At 38.5% G+C, this 15654-nt stretch overlaps 1 pseudogene; it reads left to right on the forward strand.

The window, feature by feature from the left end:
• The window catches only part of LOC101649662, a 25899-nt pseudogene extending 10355 nt beyond the window's left edge, over positions 1-15544 (forward strand).
• The last annotated feature ends 110 nt before the right edge of the window (positions 15545-15654 follow it).

Raw genomic sequence — 15654 nt, forward strand, 5'->3', positions numbered from 1 at the left:
GATGCTATATCTTTTAATAGCTGGGCACCATCAGCTTTCTTCGCCATATTTGCTTATGCATCCATTTTGTCTTCTGTGATTGTGTCCGGAAGACCTCTCACTCTTCTTGTTCAATCTATACACTGAGCAAATCATCAGAGAAACTGGATTCCCATAGGTTCTTTATCTGGTAGTGTCCTCTATCATTCTAAGATTTCTTCTGATTCCCTTTTATTTATTTTTATTTTTTGAATTGTTACTCTGATTGGTTGCAGTCAGAGTAATTGGCGTCAAGTTCACTGACTCTATTTTCCTTGTTGTGATTCCTTTTGGTCTCAGGATTTTAGCTTTTCAATTGCTTCCATTGTTCTCATGAGTGTTCCCCAAATCTCTTGAAGGAACTTAAACAAAATTCTTTTGTATTCTCTTTCTGGCAGCTCCAGGGCCTCTTTTTCAGAGTACTCCCTTGGATGTGGGTGACTTTTGGTTGTTTGAGTTTGTTTTTCTCGATATTTTGAGAGTACTATGGTTAACTGCTGTTTCCGTGGCATTGTGATGCAGATATTAGTGGCGTGTGGACTGCTGGGTGGTTAATGGAGAAGTTGGTTCTCTTGAGTTATGGAGGAGTGGTCTAACAGAAGCCATAAAACATGTGGCATGGGAAAGAAGAAAAAGGATGAGATACGGGTAAAGGGCATAGGAGGGCAGTGGAGTGGGAAGTGGGTTACAAATAATAAAATAAAAATAATAGTAGTACTAGAGAGAGGGCAGCTGGATAGATCAAAATGTTTGTTAAAATAATGGGAAATGTGTCTTAAGCAGGGTAATGAGACTTAATAGTTGCCATGAAATTGTATTTCACTCATCGATGTAGAGAGAAATCAGAAAGAGATAGTGGGTGGTTCAGCAGAAAAAAGACAAGCAAATAATCAAACCAGAATATGAGGATTTATGTATGTATGTGTGTATTAGTCTGGGTAGACTAGAGAAACAAGTACATGAATTCAAATTTATACAAAGGGTAATTGTACATTAAGAAAGCATTCCAACCCAGTCCAATCCAAGCCCAGATGTCTGATATTAGCCTGTATGCCTGATACCAATCTATAAAGTCCTCTTCAGACTGATGAAACACTTGCATTGATGCCTGCCAAGTGCAGGATAATCACAGGCCAGTGGATAGAAAGTCTTTGGATGCAGTGGCATTGTAAGCATCTCAGCACTGGCAGGGGCCTCTACGTGGCTTCTCCTGCTACAGAGGTCTGGTGGCATCAGAGTAGGTCCATGTGGCTTCTCCTGCTCTTAGCACTAGAGTAGTTTCATGCGTCTTGTCAGCTGCAATGTCTCCCAGGGATCAAGTAGAGAGAGTTGTCTCCTGCCTCCAAGGAGGAAATAGCAAATTTCCCAGAATTCTCAAAAGCCAATGCCCACACAAAGCCATCATTGGTTATGATCTGATTGACAGACTAGACTCCACCCCTGCACTCTTAATCCCCAAATTGACAATCTATTATATAAATACCACAATGTATGTATACTTAAGTAAAATTTAAGCACAAAGGAGAAAGCTAAAGAAAATAAAGAGGGAAGAAAAAGGCAAGAAGGAAGTAAAGTGAAGAAGAAAGAGGAAGATATTTATATGTGCACTGACTAAAATATATGCAGGACCTTGGCTTGGGTGTGGATACGTAGCCCTGTTGCTATGGAAGTGTGAACATGGGTGGGTCTACGCCCTCAGGGGCCAGGGAGAACAAGCCTAGCTTAAATAACAAACAAACAAACAAGCAAAACAACCTGGTTTGGATGTGTTTTTCCCATGTCTCCCTGGCTGGAAGGCTTGCATTTCTACAGGGAAAGGGGCCACACAAGAAGAGGATATGGGTGTCATAAAGGAATATATTAAATTGAAATTAGAAAAGAATATAAAATTCAAAAATCTTAAAAGAAAATTCTCAGTTTGGGTAGGGATTTCTGCTTCCTTGGCAGGGTTGTTCTGTGGGCACGCCTGCTGTGGGGCGTGGGGTGGGGGTGGGAGGGAGGTGCTTATACAGAGAGGAGTGTCAAGGAAAGAGGAAGTAAAGGAAAACATATTTTTTTAAGTGAAAGCCTTGCTTGGGTGGTGAGGATGTCTGTGCCAAGCTATCCAGGAAGTCTTCTCTTCACAAAGGGCTCCCAGTGGCCGGCCAAAAGACGGATTTTGCTGGATATGTTGAAACAGGTGCTGGGAAGAATTGGCTTGTGTACAGGGAGGAAACGTGTGCTGGAGAGCCTTGGGCCACTGGTGAAGAGAAGTCAGAAGCAATCAGTCATTTTTGCTGACCTCTGACTGAAAACAGAAACGTTTGATGTGTTTATCTTTCTGGTTGACAGGGAGCACGTTGTTTTTCTGGCTTACATGGTTCCCTCTTATTGAGACCTTTTCAGTATTTACTGAGATCTTCTTGTGCTTGTGATCTGGTCACCATAGTCCCCTCTCTCCTATCTTACTTTTTAAAGCAAAATATCTTGAAACATAACTCCATCATTTCTGAATACTTGCGGTAATCTTTATTAACATCATTGCATCATTGTACTCTCCCTTCATTGAGTGTTGATGCCCACACCAAACGTCCTTCCAGTGAGGTGGCAGTCCCCTTCCCCTGTGGTCCACTTTGTGTGCTCTTATCACAGGCTCACAGCTTGTACTTCACTCTGCATTTGGAGGTGTGGATCTAAATCACTAGTTCTGAACATTACTAGTGATAGAACATTACTGGCTGATAGAAAAGAATCAAGGTGATCTTGGTAAGTGTATCTCATTGTTGATAGTTGTCTCCCTCTCGTTCTTATACCATCAACTTGAAAACTGTGTAGAAGTTCTCCTTTACCAAAATGCACTTTTTAATTCAAGGGAATAAAAATAGTCTTTGACTACAAATATTTTCATGGTATCTTAAAAAGATGTCTAACACTGCCAACCTCAACCAAAACCAAACTCACTGCCATTGAGTCAATTCTGGCTCATAGCAACCCTAAGGAACAGAATAGGATTGACCACTTTAGGTTTCTGAGGCTGTAAATCTTTACAAGAGAAGAAAGCCTCATCTTCCTTCTGTGGAGCTGATGGTGAGTTCGAACTGCTGACCTTACGATTAGCAGACTAACACATAAGCAGTAAGTCACCAGCATTCCTACTACCTCCTTAGGGGCCCTCCTTTGGGTGCACATATTGCTCAGAACCAAGCTACTGGATCAGAGAACTTCTCACTACCATAGATCTAAATTCTGAAGGAGAGGGACCTGGCGAGCTGGACTGTAGTGGGAGAACTAGCAGGGTTGTGGAGGGACAGACCAAGACAGAGGTTTTGAATGGGCGCCTTGGAGAAGAAATGTATTGGTAAGATCTGAATATCTGGGAGAGATTCAACAAGAGACTAATGGGAAGCTACGGAAATGATAGGTTACCTAGAAAATTTTTCCTGCAACTGTTATGGATTGGCTCAAGTTAGGAAGGGCAGACATAGGGAAGGTGTGCCAAAGAGCAAACTGGGAAAACGCCTTACATGAATGCATACTTGGAGAGACAGTTTTGTGAACCATGGTCTAAAAATGTTGGGAATACTTAAAATTAAGTCTAGTGTTACCCTTCATGGACCAGTGGCAGATACAGATATTAATTGATTATACTAATCAATGCAATTACATTTTCATACATTGTTATTAAAATATATTTTCCCAAAAGATCATTATAGTAATACAGTGACAAAGCACTGTGAGCATTGTTTTTCAATATATAGTTAGATACTGTGTCATTTTTTTATGTACTCCCCTCTTGCTACATTTTACTTTTGAACAAAGCACTTGACAGCATGTTTTATTTATGACATCCACTACATCATGAATTACTAAAAATTGACTCCTGCCTGCAGGAACTTAGGAGTCCTCGTGCATAAAAGTTAAGGTCAGCAATTCAAAACCACGAGCTGAAACTACCAGGCCGATGGCTGTCCGGCTGGAGTGAAAGGCCATTTGAAGAAGCCTTGGAGGATAACATGTCCTATGCAAGAGAAGTCACGCTTCGTGGACCTACTAACCAGAAGCGATTCCAGTCTGTATCACAGGAAACAGAAGAAACAGAGGACAAGAGAAATTACCTCTCACTTAAAAAGCCTCTGCCTTTTAAGATGATTGATATCTAGCAATAGATAATGAAACGCTCATGCAGTTTGTTGGTTTTCTAGTAAGAGCCATGAAATGATAAGAAATCACCTGCAGCATTTTATGGTGACTCATATTCTCTCACATCCATCGTGTTACCTTAATTCCACTCTTATTTCTAGAGGGTTTAAAGCTTTCTTTCACTTCTCACAGTTTTTTGCCAGGATCTAGACTTATTTTGAGGGGTTCTAGTGGTATGGTGGCTGCACTTTGCGACTAACTGAATGGCTGGAAGTTCAAACACACCAGCCACCCCATACAGGAAAGATGGCAATCTTTTTTCTTCTTCTTTTTAAAAATAATTTTATTGTGGGTCCTTACAGCTCTTATCACAATCCATATATACATCCATTGTGTGAAGCACATCTATACATTTCTTGCCATCATCATTTTCAAAACATTTTATTTCTACTTGGGATCCTTGGTATCAGCTCCTCATTTTCCCCTCCCTCCCCCACCTTCCCTCCCTTGCAAACCCTTGATAATTTATAAATTATTATTTTTTCAGGCCTTACACTGATTGATGTCTCCCTTCACCCACTTTTCTGTTGTCTGTGCCCCTGGGACGGAGTCATATGTCGATGATTGTGATCGGTTCCCCCTTTCTCCCCCTACCTTCCCCTTCCCCTCCTAGTATCACTACTCTCATTATTGGTGCTGAGAGGTTTATCTGTCCTGGATTCCCTGTGTTGTGAGCTCTTATCTATACCTGTGTACATGCTCTGGTATAGCTGGATTTGTAAGGTAGAATTGGGGTCTTGATAGGGGGTGGAGGCGGGGAAACATTAAAGAACTAGAGGAAAGTTGTATGTTCCATTGTTGCTATACTGCACTCTGACTGGCTTGTCTCTTCCTTATGACCCTTCTGTAAGGGGTGTCCAATTGTCTACAGATTGGCTTTGGGGCTCCACTCCATGTTCCCTCCCCCTCATTCACATTGATATGATTTTTTTGGGGGGTCTTTGATGCCTGATACCTGATCCTATCGACACCTCATGATCACACAGGCTGGTGTGCTTCTCCATGTGGACATTGTTCCTTCTCAACTAGATGGCCACTTGTTTATCTTTAAGCCTTTAAAACCCCAGACGCTATAGCCAGCCATCATCAGCTTTTTTCACCACATTTGCTTATGCACCCATTTTGTCTTCAGCGATTGGGAGGTTATTAGAACAAAGTGTTCTTGCATTAAGGGAGTACTTGAGTAGAGGCCCAATGTCCATCTGCTACCTTAATACTTAACATATAAATATATGTATATCAATTTATTTCTCTATCATTATATATAAATATATTTACATATATACATGCCTGTATTTAGACCTCTATAAATGCGCTTTGCCTCCTATTTCTTTCCTTTATTTCCTTTTACTTTCCTCTTGTCCCACTATCATATTCAGCCTTCATTCAGGTTTCAGTAATTCCTCTCGGTTACATTACCTTGATCAAGCCCTACCAGGCATCCTATGCCATCCTTGTCATCTATTTTAGATCATGTGCTGTTCCCTTGTCCCTGGGTTACACCCATTTCTGTTCCCCCACCTCCCCCTCTCCCATGACCCCCCAGAACCGTATATCCCATTGTTTTCTCCTCCAGATTGTTTATCCCACCTGTCTTATCTAGATAGACATGGCAATCTTTCTTAATGAACACCAACAGCCTTAGAAACTTTATGGGGCAATTTGACTCTTTCTTACAGAGTATCTAAGGAGCCCTACTGGTGTACTGGGTTATGCATTCTACTCTGTCATATCGGCTACAGATAAATTCTCTCAGTGATATAATTTTCTTAGTCTTCTTAAAAAATGAAATGCACTGCCATCAAGACAATTCTGATTCATAGCAACCCTTTAGGACAAAGTAGGACAATCCCTTTTGAGTTTCTGTGGCTGTGTATCTTCACTGGAGCAGAAAAGCTCATCTTTCTCCCATAAAGTTATTGGTGGGTGTAGAATGCTGCCCTCTGGGCTACTCAAAGACTAAATTCATTGCCATTGAGTCGAGGCTGACACACAGTGAACCCTGCGTCTTTCTGAGACTGTAATTGTTTACAGGAGTAGAAAGCCCAGCCTTTCTCCCATAGAGCTGCTGGTGGTTTTGACCATGAGGATCGCAGCCCAACTCATAACCATTACACCATCTTGTTGTTAATAAACCAACATATAATTCAGAACTGATTAGATGGTAGTGAGTTTGGGTCTTTTTGTTGTTCTTAAGGCACACCTATCTCAGAATTGATTGGATAGCAACGGATCTTTTGAGCCTGAACGCGTCGTTGGTAGGTGCCATTGAGTTAGTGCCAACCAGTGGTATCTTAGCCACAACAGAATAAGACAGTGCCAGGTCCTCTTTGCTCCTCACCATTGTTCCTATGCTCGGGACCATTGTTGCAGCCACTGTGCCAGTCCATCTCCTTAAGGACCTTCCTCTTTGTCATGGCCCCTCTACTTTACCTAACATGATGCTCTCTCCAGGGACTGGTCTCTCCTGAAAATAAGTCCAAAGTATGTAAAACCAAGTCTCCTTATCATTACCTCTAAGAAGCACTCTGGCATATACTTCTTCCAAGAAAAATCAATTTGAAGATAGAAATTTCCAGGTTGTGATCTGGAATAGCATTTGAATTTGGGTGCTCTTCGGATGAGAATTTCCAAGGAATTTCTCAAATCAATGATAGTGCTTATGGATAATAGCCATAGTTTCAAAGGTATATTTAAATAAGTTTATTGGGAATTGACTTGTTGAAATTTAATCAGGACCTCTTTAAAACATTTATTTAGCAAATGCTACAGGTTTGGAGTCTATATAAAAGCAGAGTAGTTGCTAAGTCACTTTAAATGTATTGCTCTACTTAACCTATGCATTTTTGTTACAAGCCAAGCAGAACTAATCAAAACGTTGAAGGTAAATTTGTGCTCTCAGCTCTCCTCCAACATATACCAGTGTAGCTGTTTATATGGCCAAAAATATGACTTTATATCACGAATGAACTGGATTTCTAATAACAAATGGTAGTTAAATTCACAATAATTCCTTCTAAAGAAATGTACTAGATGATGATGCTTTCAATTACTCATAGAAGAAATTTAATTCAACAAAAAATATGAAAGAAGATAAATTCTGCATACTGTAACTTATCCGCATGTTCACATTTGCCCCCTCTCAGTTTCCCAGCTCTATAAAGGATACTAATATCCAGATATAAGACATGAGGCCGTTTTTTCCTCATCTGTTTAATATCCACAACACAAGCAGGCCTACATAACCTAGTTTTCAAATTCTACCCCATAAACTCAGGAACCTCAAAATTTTCTTGTACCTCATAATATCAGTGCATTCACCGCCTCTGCTAATTCATCTACATGGTTCTGCTATAAGGATCAACCACATTTATCTTCCCGTTTTATAATAAAATGTCTTTAATGCATGTTTCAGATTAAAATGCAAACTAATTAAAAGATTCTCTCCAAAACATCCTTTACACAATGTCCTTTTACTATCCAAGAAACATGCAAATAGGTAATATGATTTGGCAAGAATACCAGAAACCGTATGTCCAAATTAAGAATGCTTTAAAAGAATGTCTATAGAATGCGATCAAGCTGTACTATTAAGAGCAAGATACAGTATACACCCCAAGTCAAAATGATGAGATATGGAAATGAGAAATGCCTTAGCTAATTTTTAGCCCCAACCACCACTATAGAGATAAGTAGCACTGGATTATTATTATGAGTAAAGGAACATTATCATAAAGTCTTTTTCAGAATGTACAAGAGGACTTTAAAAGCTGATGAAAAAGTTCTATTATCTTTTTTAAGTGCCAAACATTTTACTCATTTATTTCTGTTTATATTTTTTCAAATTTGTATTGCAAATCAGGTGAGGTTTATATTTCAGATCATCAACTTTGTGTTCAACAGTTTAAACCACTAATCAAACTCCCAATAGTTTACCCTGCACTTGTTCCTTGATTTCTTGTCCCCCTCTGTGGACTACTGTCTCCCATTACACTCGAGTTAACACCGTCAGCAGTCTAGCACTTGGGTCAGCAAACTGCAGCTCTCTAGCCATATGTGGCTGCTTCAGAATGTGCATGTGATTGCGGTAAAACTGAAAAAAATTTAAAGGATATTATTTGAATAGTTGTGATTTAATTTGTTTGTAATATATACATTTATGGCTCGCGAACAATTTTTAAATGGTTGTGAGGGACAGATTTGGCTCTTTTGTCTCAAAAGTTTGCCAACCCATGTTTCTAGTCCTTTGCTTTATCTTCTGGGCTTCTCTTAACCTCTCTGATAGTCTTATTAACGGGAACAGACTTTGGAGACTATCAGAGACTATTGGAGACTATTGGTATTTTCCAGTGGTTGTACATTTTTACAGTTGCACCAGCAGTCTCTTAGCAGCCTCTCCAACACCATTTATTATTTTCTGTTTTATTGAATTTGGCAGTAAATGTCACTGAAAGGTTGTTTTGGTTTGAATTTTCCAGATAGCTTGCAATCTCAATCATTTATATATTCGTTGGCCATTTGGATGACATCTCTGGTGAATTGTCTGTTCATGTCCCTTGTCCACTTTTTAATTAGGCTGTTCATCTATATTTTTATTGAGGGATTTCACTTTTCTACAGATTTTAGAGATTACTCTAAAGCTTGTGTTGTTGTCAAAAATTTTCCTTTGTGTTGTTGTCAAAACTTTTCCCACCCTGTGGGTTCTCTTGTTATTTTTCAGATGATGTCTTGATGCACAAAAGTGCATTATTTTTAGTAGGGCCCAGTCATCTATCTTGTCATCTACTGTGCGCGTTTTCTTCTTTATATTTGACAGTGTGTCTATGCCCTACAATAAGATCATTAAGTGTTCCCTTGTTATCTCATTGATGATCTTTATAGCTCTGAGTTTTATATTTAGGGGTTTGGTCCATCTTGCGTTAATTTTTGTACATGAGGTAAGGTATGGATCTTTTTACATTCTTCTACAGGTGGAGATCCAATTTTGTCAGTACCAGTTGATAAACAGACTGCTACTTTTCCAGTTAAGATTTTGGCCTTTTTTGGAAGATCACTTATCTTCCTACTGAAGGCTATAATCCTTAATCAGCAAGTGCTTCAAGTTCGTTTCACTTTCAGCAAGCATGGTTGTGTTATCTGCATATCACATGTTGTTAATAAACCTTCCTCCAACCCTGATGCCACACTCTGCATATAATCCAGTTTCTCTAATGATTTGCTCAGCACAGAGATTGAACAAGCATTGTGAACGGATACGACACTGATGCTCACTTTTCCTGATTTTAAACCATTCAGTATTTTCTTGTTTTGTTTTCGCTCAACTCCTCTTGATCCATATACAAATTCCAAATGAACACAATGAAATGTTCTGGAATTCTCCTTCTCTTCAAGATTCTGTGGTTTATTATAAGCCACACAGCCTAATGCCTTTGTAGAGTTGATAACACAGTAAACATCTTTCTGGTTTGCACACTGTTGAGTCATCTTTCTTTTGAATGGGTACAAATATGGATCTCTTCCACTCAGTTGGCCAATAGCCAGCTGTCTTCCAAATTTCCTGGTATAAACAAGTACTTCCAGTGCTCTTCAACTTTCTGAAACAGTTCCATGGGTATTCCATTAATTTCCGGAACCTTGTTTTTGGTTAATGCATTCAGTGCCGTTTGAACTTCTTCCTTCAGCATCATTGGTTCTAGCTCATATGCTACTTCCTGAAATGATGGAATTTTGACCAGTTCTCTTTGGTACAGTGACTTTGTATGCTTCCATCTTCTCTTGATGCTTTCTGCATCATTCATATTTGCCTATAGAATCTTTTTATGTCTGGTAATACATTCAAAATCATCTAACATATTGGGAATCTGTCATGGAACAAAGATAGGTAGAGTGAAATGTACCATGGGAACCTATCACACAGTTTGAAAGTATTGCCTTTACTTACCTCAAATTCTACCTGGGTGGACCAGATCTGAACACAGTAGAAACTTAAAAACCATTTACAAGCAAGCTATTTGGAGAGAAGGATGTTTATGGTTCTCAAAGTCCGAGGAATAATGTAAATTTTTTTGGTGAGGGAAACCCTATGGAAACCAGTGGGGGGTCAGCAGGGCCCAGCATGCTTTGTTTGCAACCATCTCCTTGGTGAACTGAGTGACGAGGAAGAATGGAGCACGGGATATATGGGGAGGGGGCAGCTTTCAAACATCAGCTCACAGGTCTATGTCCTGTCACCTATTTGCTCTATTTTATTTTAGCCCTGATCTTTCTCTACCTACTCATACAATTACATCTGGGATCTTTGGCAAGAGATTTAATGCCTCTAGTTTCCCCCATTCTGATCCTACACATAGAAACCATGTTCAAAGCCCTCCTTAGTGAAGTTGTTCAAAACCCTCCTTAGTGCATATTTAATCATGATAAGTAAAACATGAATATGTAGCATTATTCATGATATCTAAAACATGAATAATATTCCTCTATTTTGTTTATTAATTTCCCAGTTGATACATATGTAATTGTTTAATAACTCTTAAGCCTATCAATAGGTAAGTAGATAAACAAAATAAGCAGTAAAATATTATTCAGCCATGAAAAGGAAGGGTTTTAACACATGCTACAATATGGTTGTAACTTGAAAATATTACCTTAAGGAACTCATATACACTACTGGTGGAATTATATATAAATACAACCACTATGGAAAACAATATGATGATACTGAAAGTAACTGGAAATTGGAGCCCTTTATGATACAGCAATACCACTATCAGGCATATAACCTAAAGAAATGAGAAACACACACGAGTAGATGCCTGCTCTCCATGATTTAGCAGCACAGTTCACAATAGTAAGACACTGGAGGCAATCCAAATGCCCAACTAAGGATGGCCTCAGACACGGGCCTTACGGGAACACAGAGTCACACCAGGAGGACTTGACACGGACAGCTGACTGAACCAACTGGGCCGACACCGAAACCACCTGTAATGATTGGATTTAAGATGGAATTGCCCCGATGGGAGAAAAAGCAGAGGACTGGCTACCCCAAGACTGTGAAAATGGTGGTCATTGGATCTTGGTTGGGCCCCCAGCTTAGTGGGCATCGAATGAAGGAGGACTCAGAACCACCGTAGAGCTAGTTTCTCCATTCTCCCCTTGCCTCCATATGAGAGGTATTAATCTCATAGGCAAGGATCTGCCCATGTGAGGAGTGTTACAGAAAATGTTCTTCTAGCACCAAACCCCAGGTAAACAGAGCTCACTCAAGAAATGAAACTGTGTAAAGTAACAACTTATGGATTGCAGTTCAGAGTTAGACTCTCTTTGCATAAACTCATATCAACAATACCTTAAATTCCATGCCATTGAATAAAGTATTGATGTTAGCAATGCAATAGCCTGATACCCCAGGGGGGTGATTGACAATGTTTTTCTTTTTTGTTTCTTTGGTGTAGTTTGTTATTACTGCACTTGTTTTTGTCATAATATGACCCCCAAAGTAAACTATAGTCGTTCATAACCCAGGAACAAGCAGAGGGATGCTGGGCTCCCACTTAATTCTAACCCAAATCCAAGAACAATTAATTCTTATAGCATGGCCCTGCTCGATACTTGCCTTTATTGAAGATAAGGGTACTTCAGCAAAGTGTGGTGAAGAAAGCAGATGGTGCCCAGTTATCTATCAATTGGAATTGTGCCTGGGATCTTAAAGGCTTGTATTCAAACAAGCAGCCATCTTAGTGAGGCATTAACTAAGTCTACATCACAGAAGCCCACCCACCTTTTTGTTCCTAAGATGACGATAATAAAATCTAAATACAATGAAGGGAAAGTATCAGAGCTTAAATTGTGAATACTCTATTTGTAGAAGGTTATGCTGAACAATGGGAACCCAAAATCCACTGCAGAATATTGAGTCAGATTAAACCTTTGGTAGATCCCCTTTGGCCACAGGCAAGGAACTCAAACAGCTTTACTATCAGACAGAGATTATTGTGTACTTGATTATGGTGGATCCAACCAAGGAATAATATGATAGTTGGTCAGTTGACCTCATTCTTGATCCAATCTGAATTTATTCTAGGCTTAAATATTTCTCGTTTGTTCCATGACAGAAATTTCTTCTCTGTGTTTTAAAATATTGCTAGTGGTCTTTCTTACTCTTTATTTTAATCTTTATATTATTTTCCCCTTTTTTCTTCTACTTGATTTTGATTTTTTTCTGTTAGGTTTCTCAGTTTATGAAGCACAGGAGTGGACGCATGGAGAGAATAGCTGATGCAATGGTTTACTGGGGCTGGGGAGCAGACAATGAATGTGGGAGGGAGCACTAGAACTAATTGTGATATGTATATACAACTCGCTTTTAAAGTGGCTTAACTATGGAAGTGTACGATATATGAATTTTATATCAAGAAAACTACCTTTAAAAAAGTTGAACAATAGTTTCCATGGGTTAAGAAGAAAGAGGTTTTTGCTTAGGGGGCAAAGGATATTAATAATAGTTGCACAACCTGAAGAATATAATTAATGGCACTGAAAAACACATATAGAAATTATTAAACTTGAGAATGTTTTGTTCTGCATATTTTGCCACAGTTGAAATAATAGTTATAACTATTCTAACACTAATAACAATGAGTACAAGGAAGAAGTGTTCTAAAATTGATTATGGTAATGATTGTACAACTTCTTTGTATGATTGAACTATTGAATTGTATATGTGGATCAACTGCCAATAAAACTGTTTAAAAAAAGAAAAGAAAATATTACATTAGTGAAATAAGCCAGACATAAAAGAAAAAATATTGCATGATCTCACTTATATGAAATATTTATTAAATGTTATATGAAATATTTATTAAATAAGAAATTGCATAGACATAAAGTGTTATGAACAGTTATCAGAGGCTGAGGGGAGGGGCAACTGAGGAGTTATTGCTTTAGCGATGCCGAGTTTCTCTTTGGGATGACGTAAATCTTTTGGAAATAAGGGTGATGGCTGCACTACATGGAAAGATAATTGCTGTCACCAGTTTGTAGGGTTGAAATTTTTTTAATGAAAATATTTTATGTTGCATATTTTTAATCGTATTTAAAAATAAACACCTCTTGAGCCTTGTTGCTGCCTGTATTGGAAGGAAGCCACTGTATCTTATTGCCAGTGACTCCAGGCTTGCTTCTTAAGTGCTCAATAAATATTTGTAAATTGGACCAACTATCTCTACAAGTCAAATTTCATAATCCAGTTAAGAAGGTACGCCCCCCTCATTCTTATTATTGAGTATCTTTACACCCTTGGACATATTCAGAATCAGCTAACAGGACCCACTCACCAACATCGTATCAGGATTCCTGGTTTACACCTTCACACCTCTGTCCTACTTGTCAACCCATCTGGCCACTGCTCCAACTTTCCAGTTTCAATCCCACTTTTTCATGACACCTTCCTTGATTCCTGCAGTTTCGTTTAAAAATATTTGAACATATAGTTTGAAGTGGTCACATGCTTTTAGGAAGTACCAAATAAAATCATTGTATGAGTCATGTATGCTTCAGTAGTACAACTTTTGCCTTCCAGACGGGAGATCTAAGTTTGACTCCTGGCCAATCTACTTCTTGGGAAGCCACTACCCATCCTCAAGTTGAAACTTTCATGGTACTGTAATGTTGAACAGGTATCAGTGCAGGTAACAGACTAAGGTGGATTATGAAGAAAGACCTAATGATCTCAATGGGAACTGGCCAAGCAAAGTCTTAAGGATGACAACAGTCAGGTAGGCATAGGTATGGCACAGAACCAGACAGCGTATTGTATGAGATATGGAAGCTAGTAACAACAACAAAATTATTGTAATGAGCTTTCCTGATCCCAGGCAACACAAAAATTTGAAGGGTTTTTTTTTCTGCTTCAAAATGTACTTAGCCACCACCCCAAGAGTGTGAGGTCAATAGATAGTAAATGCTCATTTAAGGCTCTCTGCATCTATAAAAAAGGAATAATGCATCTCTTAGACACATCATGAACATATTTCCTACCAGTAATAATTTCATAACACTATATAGCAATGTTTGTCAAGCATTTCTGGTGGGTGGAAGCTGAAAAGCATATAATACAATGCTATGATATAAATATTACTGATCCTAACTGAAAGGTCAGCATGAAGTAAAATGATTATAAATGTTGATGAGTACTATAAATTGCAGTTGTGTGCTATAAATTTAAATAGCAAAAAATAAGGCAATGGTTCAATAAGGGGATCAGTTAAGAATGGGAAAAAAAGGACGCCTTTTTTCTAAAACACTAGAGCACTTTTCCCAACCTGACATCCTATCCAGAGAGGGGCTTGTCCATTGTGTAGATGGAGAGTTCTAGTCCTGAGTGACCACCTTCCCACTTATTTCTCTATAAAAGGTGTTACTGAGATGATCCTCACATAATTCCTAAATATACAATTCATTAATTCACAAATTATTGATTAAAAATAAAAGAGAAGTGAAAAAAGCTTGTATTAACAGATGGCTAAAGCCAATCTATTAACAAGTTTTACTAGAACTATATCTAAGGCAGTAGCTACTATGCATTTGAATCAAGACCTTTGGGTATGGTCTATACCTAATATGCCTTTTGTGCTGCAGATCTTCTTGCTTGGTTATTGTCAGGAAGAAACTATGGAAAGTTTCACTAGTACTGTGTTTATTTATTTGGTAGCTGAAGGGAAAATAAAAATCTAGCTCTGCAAGTTTCAGAGTTTTTGCTACATACCAAGATAAATCCACTAATCCATATAATTCATTTGTTTTCTTTTGTTTATCTATTATGATGAAGAAAAACCAATTTGCCGATACATATGGGCATTTCAAATGCTGACCTTCATTACCTATTTAACCCTAAGAGATACCTTATTAATGTAGGTAAGGAGCCAACCACACACAAGTGGAAAATATTGATTTTCTATTATAAGTAAAAGCAAAGAGTGCAGCTATTTGATCAATATAAGAAACTCTTTAGATAGCAACTATTCCATCTATCTTACAAGTTCCTTATTTCTAAGTATCTTTTGGACTAAACATAATTTCCATTTCTGTTCAAGATAAGAAAAGGTAAAAAGTATTAACATATTAAATACCTTTCTTGTTAGCTGCTGCTGTATTGTGCTTCCACCCTCAAATCGTAGTGACCCCACACAAAATGGAATAACTACTCCTTAGCCCATCTCTGTCTTAAAAATTTCCTACAGCTGCTGGTAAAAAGCAGTGCCTTACACAGATGTGCTACATGATCCTCTTCAACAAAGAGGCAGAAAAAACAGATGCAAAGAGAAAATATGAAGATTTGGATCTCTAAGCAATGAGAAAGTCAGCTGAACACCAACAAAGAAGACTCCATGGTGGAGCCCAGATGAAGAGTAGTGAGCTGTCAGCACACCAACCACAAACCACAAACTCTCATAGTGC

Source organism: Echinops telfairi, unplaced genomic scaffold (assembly GCF_000313985.2).
Source record: "Echinops telfairi isolate 266 unplaced genomic scaffold, ASM31398v2 ScPeMD7_1;HRSCAF=3_0, whole genome shotgun sequence".
Taxonomy (NCBI): Eukaryota; Metazoa; Chordata; class Mammalia; order Afrosoricida; family Tenrecidae; genus Echinops; species Echinops telfairi.